Source organism: Dasypus novemcinctus, chromosome 16 (assembly GCF_030445035.2).
Source record: "Dasypus novemcinctus isolate mDasNov1 chromosome 16, mDasNov1.1.hap2, whole genome shotgun sequence".
Taxonomy (NCBI): domain Eukaryota; kingdom Metazoa; phylum Chordata; class Mammalia; order Cingulata; family Dasypodidae; genus Dasypus; species Dasypus novemcinctus.
The window spans coordinates 51,372,092-51,384,479 of NC_080688.1; the positions used below are offsets into that span (position 1 = coordinate 51,372,092).

General features: G+C 42.9%; 1 protein-coding gene across 4 annotated transcripts in view; it reads left to right on the plus strand.

Annotated features, from left to right (window-relative positions):
• Positions 1-764: 764 nt before the first annotated feature.
• Positions 765-12,388, plus strand: part of GALNT1 (polypeptide N-acetylgalactosaminyltransferase 1) — a 165,089-nt gene continuing 153,465 nt past the window's right edge. The window contains exon 1 of one of the 4 annotated variants that reach the window (XM_058277142.1): positions 765-1,071. The gene's annotated coding sequence lies outside the window, so the exon portion shown is untranslated. Of the gene's footprint in view, positions 1,072-1,684; positions 1,785-12,388 lie in introns of those variants that run through there. The other 3 variants (XM_058277143.2, XM_058277141.2, XM_058277140.1) reach the window with 3 other exon arrangements.

A 12,388-nucleotide genomic window follows, 5' to 3' on the forward strand; every position in this document is an offset into this window, starting at 1 on the left:
ACAGAAAGATAGCCAGGTGATTGAGGAGGGAGCCGTTGAATTATGGATTGCCTGCAAGCCATCACCCCAATGCTACAGACTTCAGAGGAAGCACAATCCTGCTGACATCTTTAAGACATCCAGCATCCAAAACTGTGAGATAATAAATTCCTGTTGTTTAAGCCAACTAGTCTGTGGTACTTTGTTACAGCAGCCCCCACAAAGACAGACAGTCAGATATATGATTTGCAAATCTTTTCTTCTAAGACATAGTATTTTTAAACGAGATACATCTTTATTTCAAAGAAGTTTCCTTACGGTATATTAACAGGCTAATCTTGATTGACTTTGTTTCAAAATATTCAAGTACTTTAAAAAAAAAAGCAACTTTTTACTTCACTTTAGAACATTTGGAAAATGTAGATAAGCACAAACAGGATAATAAAACTTCAGAGACAATGGCTTCCGTAACATTTTTTGCTTACAGCCATTTGACTTTCTGTGAACATATACAATATATATTTAAATAAGAAGGGACTCTTTAGATAGTATTATAAATATTAAAGCCTCATATCATTCCAGTTTTTAGTTGGCAAGCAACAGACACGACCTTTGAACATCTTAAGTAGAAAATTAATTTCTTAAAAGAATGGTTGGTTATGCCAAGCGTGGATAAGAGGACCAGGGTTTTGTCTTTTACTGTTCAGAATAGGTTAGGGCTGATTATTGACATCAGTGCCAAGAGGGAGTGTTTCCTAAAGGGGGTACAGCGGCACGGCCCCTCTAAGAGCACTGCGCAAGAGACGCTTCTGGAGACAGTCCCCATCTGCAGTGAGCCCGGGAGTGTTTGTACCCCAAGCCCTGGCTCCCTCGTCCTGCGGTGCCGGGCGGTGGCCTCCCCTCTCCCATCTTTCCCCGGTCCTGGACCTCTGGCATCCCCTTCGCCGGGTGCAGGGCTCCGTAGGGCCGGACGAAGGCGCCACCGACAGTTCCTCTACTCCGAGCCCTCCTCGGCCGCTCCCAGGAGTCCCGCCCGGGTCAGCAGCGGCCTTGGCCTTGGTCCGGGACCGATCCGAGGGCCTCCTCGGCGCGGTGAGAGCACCTCCATTTTCTACCATCCCCGTGATCTGTTCGACGTGAACCGGCCCGAGTTTTATTTTACTTGCTGCCGCAGCCTCTTTGTCAGTACACAGGTTCAGGTGGAAACCATCGGGTTCGGGCGGCACGGCCGAGACCGTCGCAGTCGGGACCTCGGGCCCGGGGCCCTGGCCCCGCCGCCTCCCTTGCCCGCCGGTCGGCCGGGGAGGAGCAGAGACGCGGAACCTCCCGGGCCGCCAGGGAAGCGTCGCAGCCCCGAGGGGGGCTGGCGGCGCATCCGGGTGAGGCGCGGCGCCCCCGCCTCCCCCGCGCAGCCGCACCGGCCGCCGCCGCCGAGCACGCCGCGTGCGGGGACGACCGCACCCGAGCTGTCTGCGCGGGCGGCCCTGCGGCCCTAGCCCGCGGCGCACAGGCGGCCCTGAGCGAGGGCAGCGGCAATATGCGCAGCGGCCCCGAGTAGCGCGCCGAGCCCGCGGAGGCCCGGCGCGGAGGCGGAGGCGGGGGCGGGGGCGGCGGGGGCGGGGCCCGCGCCGGGCCCGCCCGCCCGCCCGCCGGGGGAGCCGCCGGCAGTGGCCGAGGAGGCGGCGCGGCGGACGGCGGCCCCAGAGTAGCGCCCGCGCTGCGGCCCGCGGGACCGCGCCGCGACCGCCCGGGCGGGCCCGAGGAGCGCTCACCGCCGCCGCCGCCGCCGCCGCGCGCGGACCGAGGTGAGTGCCTGCCCGCGCCCGGGCTGTCCCGGAGCCGCGGATGCTCGCGCGGTCCGGCGGAGGCGGAGGCGGAGGCGGAGAAGGCGGCGGAGGAGGCCCGACCGCGTCCGCGTCCCCGGTCCCTTTGTGGCCCGCGCTGCCGTGGGCCGGGGGCGCGGGGTCCGGGCTGGGGACTCGGGCCGCTGGACGCGTAGCGTCTCCGGTTGGCAGCTGTGGAGAGCAACGAGTTTCCGTCCTAGTTTGACATTGAGTTAGAACCGTTTTTCTTTAGAAGACGGAAGTTTGTTTCATTGACCAAATATATAGTTAAATATGGCTTCTGGGTTCCGCCGTGCGGTACTTGCAGCCGCGGTGTCAGGCTGACCCTCACCCGGCGGGCGCGGCGGGGGAGGGGAGGACACGCCGGCGGCCCGGGCCGGGGGCTTCTCGGTTCGGTTGCCCAGAAGAGGACCGGGCTTTGAATTAGCAAAGTCTGTGAATGGGAAGTAGCGGGCTTAAGGTAATGTGCAGCCCTTTTTGGAAGAATGAATGAATGAAATGTCATTTACTAGGAATCAGTAAATTTCTCATTAACAGATTTACCAGGAATTGTGATGATTTGCATTGTCATACCTACCTGATCAGCTTTACTAAATGAAGGTGCTCCCTCTCCCCAAAAAACCAAAACAAAGCAACAACAAAAACCCTTATGACCTTGGCCTCATTCTCAAAGCCACTGAAGTACCTAACCCTTCAGCCACAAACGTGCTTGGCATTTTCTGGCAAGTGTGGGCAATAGGCAAAGTAATCTTTGTGATTGTAAACTGTTTTTGGAGGGCAGAGAATGTTATCTTAATCAAACCTTATGTTTAATACATTGCTTTATTCCTGCCAAGAATCTTGAGAAGTAGGGGGTTCTAGTTCTAATTTTACAAATGAAGATTTTGAGGCTCTAAGAAGTTGTAACTTGCACAGGTTACAATCCGCTCTTTACATCACATCTGTGCAGTGTCTAGACCTGGGCTGTCCAATATGGGAGTCACTAACCACATGTGGCCATTTAAATTTAAGTAAATTTAAATAAAATAAAAATTCAGCTCCCAGTTGCACAGTGGCTTTTCAAGTGCTCGGCAGCGAAATGTGAGTGACTACCATTGGACAGTGCTGATCTGGCCATGGGTGTATTTTATATGATAGTTTGAGGATGTTTCCATGGTACTTTAGAATCATGCTTTTAAAAATGTGGTTGTTGGACCAGCAGCATTCTCTAACAGGGAGGGTAGAAATGCAGAACCCAGGCCCCACCCAAAATGGACTGAGTCAGAATCTGTTTTAACATTGAGAACACATTAAAAGAAGAGTTTGACGCGTGGATCTGGCCCATGCGCAGTGCTGATGCGCGCAAGGAGTGCCCTGCCACGCAGGGGTGTCCCCGCCTAGGGAAGCCCCATGTGCAAGGAGTGCGCCTAGTAAGGAGAGCCGCCCAGTGCGAAAGAAAGTGCAGCCTGCCCAGGAATGGTGGCGCACACATAGAGAGCTGACACAACAAGATGACGCAACAAAAAGAAACACAGATAACCGTGCCACTGACAACAACAGAAGCGGACAAAGAAGATGTAGCAAATAGACACAGAGAATAGACAACTGGGGTAGTGGGGAAGGGGAGAGAAATAAATAAATAAATAAATCTTTTTTTTTTTTTTTTTAAAAGAAGAGGTTGACAAATGCAATGTTGTAACACCTCAACCAATTAGGAAATGCATCCCAAGAAATTTGTTACTGAAAATAAAATATTAAGTTTATAACAGATGTATGTATTACATAAAGAAACTAAAAGACCAGAAATAAGGTTAGCCCTGTTGTGGCCTCGCTTTCCTGAGTTATGGGAGCCTTTTCCCAAAATTGGATGATCCTACCTGGTCTGTGGAAGCTTTCCATCAAATGCAGTTACAACAGTACTACTACTAAAGGTTATCAAGGTTATGAAAAAAGGAAAGACAGAAGCTGTTACAGACCAGAGACTAGGAAGAGTAAATATGGTGCCTTGGATTGGAACAAAAAGAGGATGTTAATGGAAAAACTGGTGAAATCCCTATAAAATCTAGAATTTAGTAACTTTAAGAAGAAAAGACATATCAGTCACTAACATAAGATTTCAGATTTATTAAATATCATTTTATACTATTAAAAAAGAGAGCACACACACACATGCAAGTGAGCCAGAGTGAAACTCGGGTCTGAGTAACTGGAACTCCAGCTACAAATAGATCTATTTTCATTTTGACCCAGGTCACATGTTCTCCCCTGACACCAAGAGAATTACCTTACCTATAATTGCTTGAGATTAACAACCAGTTTTAACTATCCTAGCACACTCATTCATTTACTCAACAAGCATTTACTGAGTGCCTACTGCTTACTGGGCACTATAAAGGCTCTAGGGATACATGGTTGGAAAAGGAAGACACTATCTCTGCTCTCAAAAAGCTTATACTCTGCTGGGGGAAGCAAGGCATTTAACAAGTATTTGTATAAATGTTGAATGTGCCAGAGAGTTTTCCAGACTGCTTCATAAAGAATGTACCAAACAAATCATCAGTATATTTGTTAAACACAGTTATCACTTGTGTTCTACTTCTGTTCTGAATAAGTACATCTTAGATTTTAATATGTACAGAAAAAAATTTCAGCGTTAAGAGCTGGGCAGAGTGAAGGAGGGAGGAAAGAGGAGGGATCAGATGAAAGAGGTAGTGGGTGAGAGAGGGACCAAGGTGAAGGGAGTTACAGAGATAATGGTGGAAGAGTTGGACAGCTGTGTAGAAGAGAACTAGGAGTGAATACTCATTGTTTGCTCATTTATTCAGTTAATATTTATGGTGTGCTTAATGTGTGCCAGACTCAGTGCTATCTACTCAAGATAACTGGAGAGGGACAACTTTAAACAACTAAACTTGAGGTTAGTACATGATAATTTCAACTTGTCATGAGTACTATAAAGAAAAAGTAAAGGATGGTGGAGACACTGCTATTTAGGTTCCCTAGGTTGGTGAGAAGGCTTCTTTAAGTAAGTGACATTTGAAGTCTTATCCCTGGCTTTTGGGAGAATTAACCTCACAGTGCTTATCTCATCTTGTTTCTTCTGTTATATCATAGTATTCACATGTCTCTCTCCATAGACACTGCTTATCTCCAGCTCTGGGTCTTTATTTGTGTTTCTTCTCTTTTCCAAGATAGCTCCCTTTCCACCTCCACTTGTGGAAGTGCTATCTCTTGTTCTAGCATTTGCTCCCACCTCCTTTATAAAAGTCTTTCACTGTTGATTTATGCCTGTGTTTGTCACCTTACTTGATCTTAAGGTTTCTGTGTGTGTATCCTCACATAATTTTAGCTATTCTGACACATTTATTAGATATACCTCATATATATATGTGCATGTGTGTTATTGAAGACATTCGTGTGTCCTCACTTTGTTTTTTGTTTTTTTAATTTATTTCTCTCCCCTTCCCCCCCTGCCGGGTTGTCTGCTCTCTGTGCATTCACCGTGTGTTCTTCTGTGACGGCTTCTATTCTTATCAGTGGCACCGGGAATTTGCGTTTCTTTTTGTTGCGTCATCTTGTGTCAGCGTGTGTGCAGCGCCATTCTTGGGCAGGCTGCACTTTCTTTCTTGCTGGGCGGCTCTCCTTAAGGGGTGCACTCCTTGCGTGTGGGGCTCCCCTACGCGGGGGACACCCCTGTGTGTCAGGGCACTCCTTGCGTGCATCAGCACTGCACATGGGCCAGCTCCACACAGGTCAAGGAGGCCCAGGTTTGAACCGCGGACCTCCCATGTGGTAGGCCGATGCCCTATCCATTGGGCCAAGTCTGCTTCCCTGTCCTCACTTTGTCTATCACAAAATCAAGATTAATAAAATTTGCTAAGAGGGTAAGTCTTTTCAGAAATGATATGACTTGGGTGTTGAGCCTTAGAACAGAGGTGGAGGATCAGGGTTTTTAAAATTTGAATTTTATTTTTAATATCAGTGTTACAAATTGCTCTGTTAACACAAGATAACTGTAATAACAGAAAATATGCTTTGGTCCATGGTTCTACTCCCTCCTTATTTTTGTTCATTCCTTATTCTTGAGGGATTTGGAATGATGTCTACTTTGACTGCTTCAGACTGTGAGAGGATTTAGAGATTATGGGACAGAGGAAAGGAATTGTTTTCTTTGCATTTGAAGATACTTGTTTTTGGAATGGGACTTGTCCATCATCATGTTTTTCTTAGTTGTCCAGGGAAAGCCTGAAGGACTGGACAGTAGGCATTGACCACAATTCTGCTGGGTTTCTTGGGTTTCAGGGCTTCACTGGTCCACAAAATTTTCTATTTTGACATAATTGTAGATCCATATGCAGTTATAAGAAATATACAGAGAGATCCCATGTTCTCTCTACCCAGTTTCACCCAATAGTAATATTGTTTGTTTGTTTGTTTGTTTTTTTGAGGTACCGGGGACCGGGGATTGAACCTAGGACCTCATGTATAGGAAGCTGGCACTCAACCGCTGAGCCCCATCAGCTTTCCTGAGTGGACTTTTAATTTGTTTTGCTTGTTCTTTTTTTTCTGTTTGTTTTTTTGGAGGCCCTGGGAGCCAAACCCAGGACCTTCCATATGGGAAGCAGGTGCTCAACCTCTTGAGCCCCATCTGCTCCCCCCATAGTAACATCTTGTAAAACTGTAGTACAATATCAGACTCATGATGTTGATATTGATTCAGTCAAGATACAGAGCATTTCTGTCAACACAGGGGTCCACCATATTGCCCTTTTATAGCCAAAACCACTTCCCTCTCACCTCCATCATTCCTTAACTCCTGGAAACCGTGAATCTGTTTTCCATTTCTACAGTTTTATCACTTCAATAATATATAAAAGAATGGAATCATGCAGTCAGTACCTTTTATAATTGACTTTTTTTTCCCCATGAAGATTAATTCTCTGGAGATTCATCTAGGCTGTAGTGTGTACTAATAGTTCATTCCTTTTTATTGCCATCTTGTATGCTTTAGTACAGAGGCACCAGTTTGTGTAACCATTTGCCCTTTGAAGGACATAAGGTTGTTTTCAGTGTTTGACTATTACCAGTAAAGCTGCTATAAGTGTTCATGTACAGATTTTTTGTGTGAACATAAGTCTTCATTTCTCTGGGATAAATGCCCAGGACTGTAATTGCTTGGTTGGATCATAGTTGTATGTTTAGTTTTTAAGGAACTGCTAAACTGTTTTCTGGAGTGGCTGTAACATTTTACATTCCCACAGCAATGTATGAGTGATCCAGTTTTTCTGTTGTCTCACCAGTTTTTCGTGTTGTCACTATTTTTAATTTTAGCCATTCTGATAGGTATATAGTGATATAGAGTGATGTTTTACTGTTTTAATGTGCATTTCCCTAATGGCTAATGATATTGAGTATCTTTTCATGTGTTTATCATCTGTATATTTTTTTCAGGGAAAAGTTTTGTCATGTCTTTTGCCCATTTTCTAACTGGTTTGTCTGTTTTTGTTTTTAATTTTTTAACTGTTGAGTTTTGAGAGTCTAGTCCTTCGTTGCATATGTGGTTTGTCTGTAGCTTGTCTTTTCATCCAGAGTCTTTTGCAGAATAAAGTTTTCTAATTTTGATGAATCCCATTTTATTAATTTATTTTTTTAAGGATTGTACTTTTGGTGTAAAGTCTAAGAACTCCTTGCTTAGCCCTAGATCCTAAGGATTTTCTCTTATGTTTTTTCTTAAAAGTTTTATAGTTTTACTTTTTATGTATGGGTTTATGTGATCCATTTTCATTTAAATTTTATATAAGGAGGAAGACTTAGTTCAAGGTTTATTTTTTGCCTATGGATGTCCAGTTGCTCTACCATTACTTGTTGAGAAACCTATATTTTCTCCATTGAATTGATTTTTATCTTCATAAAAAATCAGTTGGGCATAGTTGTGTGGGTTGATTTTTGGGTTCTCTGTTCCATTCTCTTCATCTTTGTATCTCTCCCTCCACCAATATCACACAGTCTTGGTTACTATGGCTATGTAGTAAGCCTGGAAATCAGGTGGACTCATTTCTGTCTTCTTTTCAAAATAGTTTTAGGTATGGAGTGGGTGTAGCTCAGTGGTTGAGTGTCTGCTTTGCATATACAAGGTCCCAGGTTCAATCCCTGGTACCTCCAAAAAAAAAAAAGAAGAAACAAAATGTTTTTAGCAATTTGATTTCTGTTTTTAAAGTTGCGTTTTTTTGATTTATGCTTTTCCATATTGTATTCCATATTCCAAATTGTAAAATAATCCTGTTTATATCTACAAAAAAAATCTTTCTGGGATTTTGGTAGGAATTGTGTTAAGCCTGTATATGAATTTGGGAAGAATTGACATCTTTACTATGTTAAATCTTCCAATCTATAAACACAGTATGTGTCTCAGTCTTCTTTGATATCTTTCATCAGCATTATATGATTTTCAGCATACAAATCCTGTACATGTTTTGCTAGGTTTGCTCCTAAATATGTTTAAAATGATTGTAAATGGCACTGTATTTTTCATTTTGATGTCCATGTGATGATTGCTAGTATTTAGAAATTTAATTAATTTTTGTATACTGATGTTATATCCTGTGAAATTGCTGATCTCCCTTATTGGTTCTAGGAGTTTTTCCATAGATTCCTTGGGCTTTTTTATGAAGACAATCATGTTATATACAAATAGGGACAGTTTTAATTCTTCCTTTTTGATCTCTATGCCTTTTATTACTTTTTCTTGCCTTATTGCATTGACTAAAACTTCCAGCACCAGGTTGAATAAGAAAGAAGAGGGGAAACCTTACCTTGTTCCTTATCTTTGGGAGAAAGCATTAAATCTTTCCCATTTTGTATGCTATAAGCTGTAGGGTTTTTCATTTTGTGTATGTATATATGTAGATATTCTTTGTCAAGTTGCAGGAGTTCCCCTTTATTCTTAGTTAGCTAAGAGTTTTTTTCATGAAATGGTTGTCAAATTTTGTGGAATAATTTTTCTGCATTGATTGATATGACTATGTTATTTTTCTTTAACTCGTTGATATGGTGAATTACATTGGTTGATTTTTTTTTCTTTTGACTTTTTATTTCAGTAAATTGATTGGTTTTTTAATATTGAGTCAGCCTTACCTCCCTGCAATAAACCCCACATGCTCATGGTGCATTTTTTTTTTTTTTTTTTTAGATATTGCTGAATTCTGTTTACTAATACTTCGTTTAGGATTTTTGGACCTATGTTCATGAGGGTTTTTGCTTTTTCTTTTTTTTTTTTTTTTTTTTTAAGATTTATTTATTTATTTAATGTCCCCCCCCTCCCCTGGTTGTCTGTTCTTGCTGTCTATTTGCTCCGTCTTGTTTCTTTGTCCGCTTCTGTTGTTGTCAGCGGCACGGGAAGTGTGGGTGGCGCCATTCCTGGGCAGGCTGCTCTTTCTTTTCATGCTGGGCGGCTCTCCTCACGGGCGCACTCCTTGCGCGTGGGGCTCCCCCACGCGGGGGACACCCTTGCGTGGCGCGGCACTCCTTGCGCACATCAGCGCTGCGCATGGCCAGCTCCACACGGGTCAAGGAGGTCCAGGGTTTGAACCGCGGACCTCCCATATGGTAGACGGACGCCCTAACCACTGGGCCAAAGTCCGTTTCCCGCTTTTTCATTTTTTAACTGTCTTGATGTGTTGTATTTTTTTTTTGGTCTTGTTTTTTATTTTTCTGGAGACTTCCTGTTTGACCCATGGGTTATTTTCAAGTGTGCTGTTTGGTTTTTGTGTTGTTTGGAGATTTTTCCTTATCTTTCTGTTACTGATTTCTAGTTTGACTACATTGTGGTTGGAGAACATACTCTGTATGATTTTATTTCTTTTAAATTTGTTGAGTTTTGCCTATATTGTTATATTTGAAATCAATTTCTTATAGTCAGCATATAGTGGAGTCATATTTTTAAATCCATTCTGCCAATGTCTTGTCCTTTAATTGGTGTATTTAGGCCATTAACATTTAATGTAATTATATTAGTGTTGAAGTCTGCCATTTTAATATTTGTTTTCTGTTTGATCCCACCAATTTTCTTTTTCTGTTTTCTTTTTCCTGCCACCTGTGGATTCCTTGAACTCTTTTTTAAAATTTATTTATTTATTTTTTAAAGATTTATTTTTTATTTATTTCTCTCTCCTTCCCCCTGCCCCGTTTTCTGCTTTGCTGTGTGTTCTTCTGTGTCCACTTGAATCCTTATGCGTGGCACCAGGAATCTGTGTCTCTTTGTTACATCATCATGCTGTGTCAGCTCTCCATGTGTACGGTGCCACTCATGGACAGGCTGTGCTTTTTTTGCGCAGGGCAGCTCTCCTTACGGGGCACACTCCTTGCGTCTGGGGCTCCCCTATGCAGGGGACACCCCTGTGTGGCATGGCACTCCTTGTGTACATCAGCACTGTGTGTGGGCCAGCTCACCACATGGGTCAGGAGGCCCTGGGTTTGAACCCTGGACCTCACATGTGTTAGGCGGATGCTCTATGCATTGAGCCAAATCCGCTTCCCAAACTCTTTAGAACTCCATTTTGATTTATCTATAACTGCTTTTGAGTGTATCTCTTTGTCTAGTTTTTTTTTTTTTTACTGATTAGGTATTATATTAAATATACATAACTTATAACTGACTTACGGTTTTATCATTTGACCTTTTCCAGGAGAAGTATAAAAACCTATTTCCCTTTATATTCTTTTACCTAGTCCCATTTATAATTGTTGTATTTCTTCTACATATTTTTAGAACCACATCAGACAGTGCTATAATTTTTGCTTCTACTGTCAAATATAATAGAAAACTCAACTCAACACTTTTCTAAACTTATTGAATTTACCCATATTTTTGTTTACTTTGTTCTTAATATTCCTTCCTTTTAAATTTCCTGTCTTGTTTTAAAAATTTTCTTCAGCCATTCTTTTAGAATAGGGCTGCTGGTGATAAATTCTTTTAGTTTTCCTTTGTCACAGCTCATCTTGATTTCCCTGTCATTCTTTAAGGATATTTTCACTGGCATAGGATTCTGGGTTGACAGATCTTTTCTTTCAGCACTTGGTAAATATCCTTCTGGCCTCTGTGGTTCTGAAGAACAGTCTGCTGTCATCTGAGTTGTACTTTTTTGGCCCATCTTCTTTCTCCTCTCCTTTCAAGACTCTGATGACCTGAATGTTAGATCTTTAGTTATAGCCCTACAGGTCCCTAAGGCTATGCTCATTTTTCATTTAGCCTATTTTCTCTCTCATTAAGATTGGGCAATTTCTATTTATTCTGTATTCCAGGTCCTTTCCTCTGTCCCTTCCATTCTGCTTTTTGAGTCCATCCACTGAGCTTTTTATGTTAGTAATTGTATTTTTCACTCTAAAGATGCTGTTTGCTATTTCCTTATACCTTCTAGATCTTCTCTGAGACTTTTTTATTCCTTTGCTGAAGTTATTTTTAAAATTCGTTTCAAGCATGTTTCTAATTGTTTATTATTAAGTTCCCAGGACTGGGGATTGAACCTGGGACCTCATGTGGGAAGCTGATGCTCAACCCTTGAGCCGTATCGGCTTCCCTGAGTGTTTTTTTGTTTGCTTGTTGTTGTTGTTGTTTGTTGTTTTGGTTTTAGGAGGCCTGGGAACTGAAACCAGGACCTCCCATGTGGGACGCAGGTGCTCAACTGCTTGAGCCACATCCACTTCCCTCTAATTGCTTGTTGAAGCATTTCTATTGTGGCTGCTTTAAAATGTTTATCAGATAATTCTTACATCTCTGTCATTTTGGTATTTGCATCTACCTAGCTCTTTTTCATTTACTTTGAGTTCTTCCTGGGTCTGGTATGAAAGGTGATTTTTGACTGAAACCTGGACATTTTCATATTATGCTTTGATACTCTGGGTTGTATTTAATCTTTCTTTTTTAGCTGGCTTTCTTTGACAGTGCTGTGGAAGAGGAAAGGGGAAGGCAATGCCTCACTACTACTAGGTGGAGGCAGAACCCCAGGCTCCCCACTCGTCTCTCTTGATACTAGAGGGATAGAGCGCCTCCTTACTGCCAGATGGAGGAGGAGGTCCAGGTCCTCGACCTGGTCTTCACTGACACCATGACAGTGGCGGCGGTGGTGGGTTTCATTACTGACTGATAGGGATGAAAGTCCCAGCTTCCTACTTGGCCTTCTCTGAGACCACCTTGGGAGTGGTGGGTTTTCTTGTGGAAATGAAGACTACCTAGCTGACCTTTGCTGGCATGGATGGGGTTAGGTTTTTTTTTTTTCCTGTGATAGTTGGCTGGAGTAGAGTGGATTTAAAAAAAAAACGTTTTCTGTCTTGTTAGGCTGACCCTTTTGTGGTGGTTTGGCTAAAGAGCAGGCTTTTGTTGGGGCTTTAAAAAAATTTTTTGGCTGTACCCATTGGCTTTTCCAGGATGTTGGCATTTTCAGTTCTAAGTCTCGGATATATGAGGCAAAAATAAAACCCAGGGAACTCACCATTGTGTTGTTCCTCCTGACCTGAGGTCACTAGCCAGTCTACTTTCTTTCCATATAAGTGTTTTAGGTATAGTGTCTAGTTTTTAGTTGTACTTATCC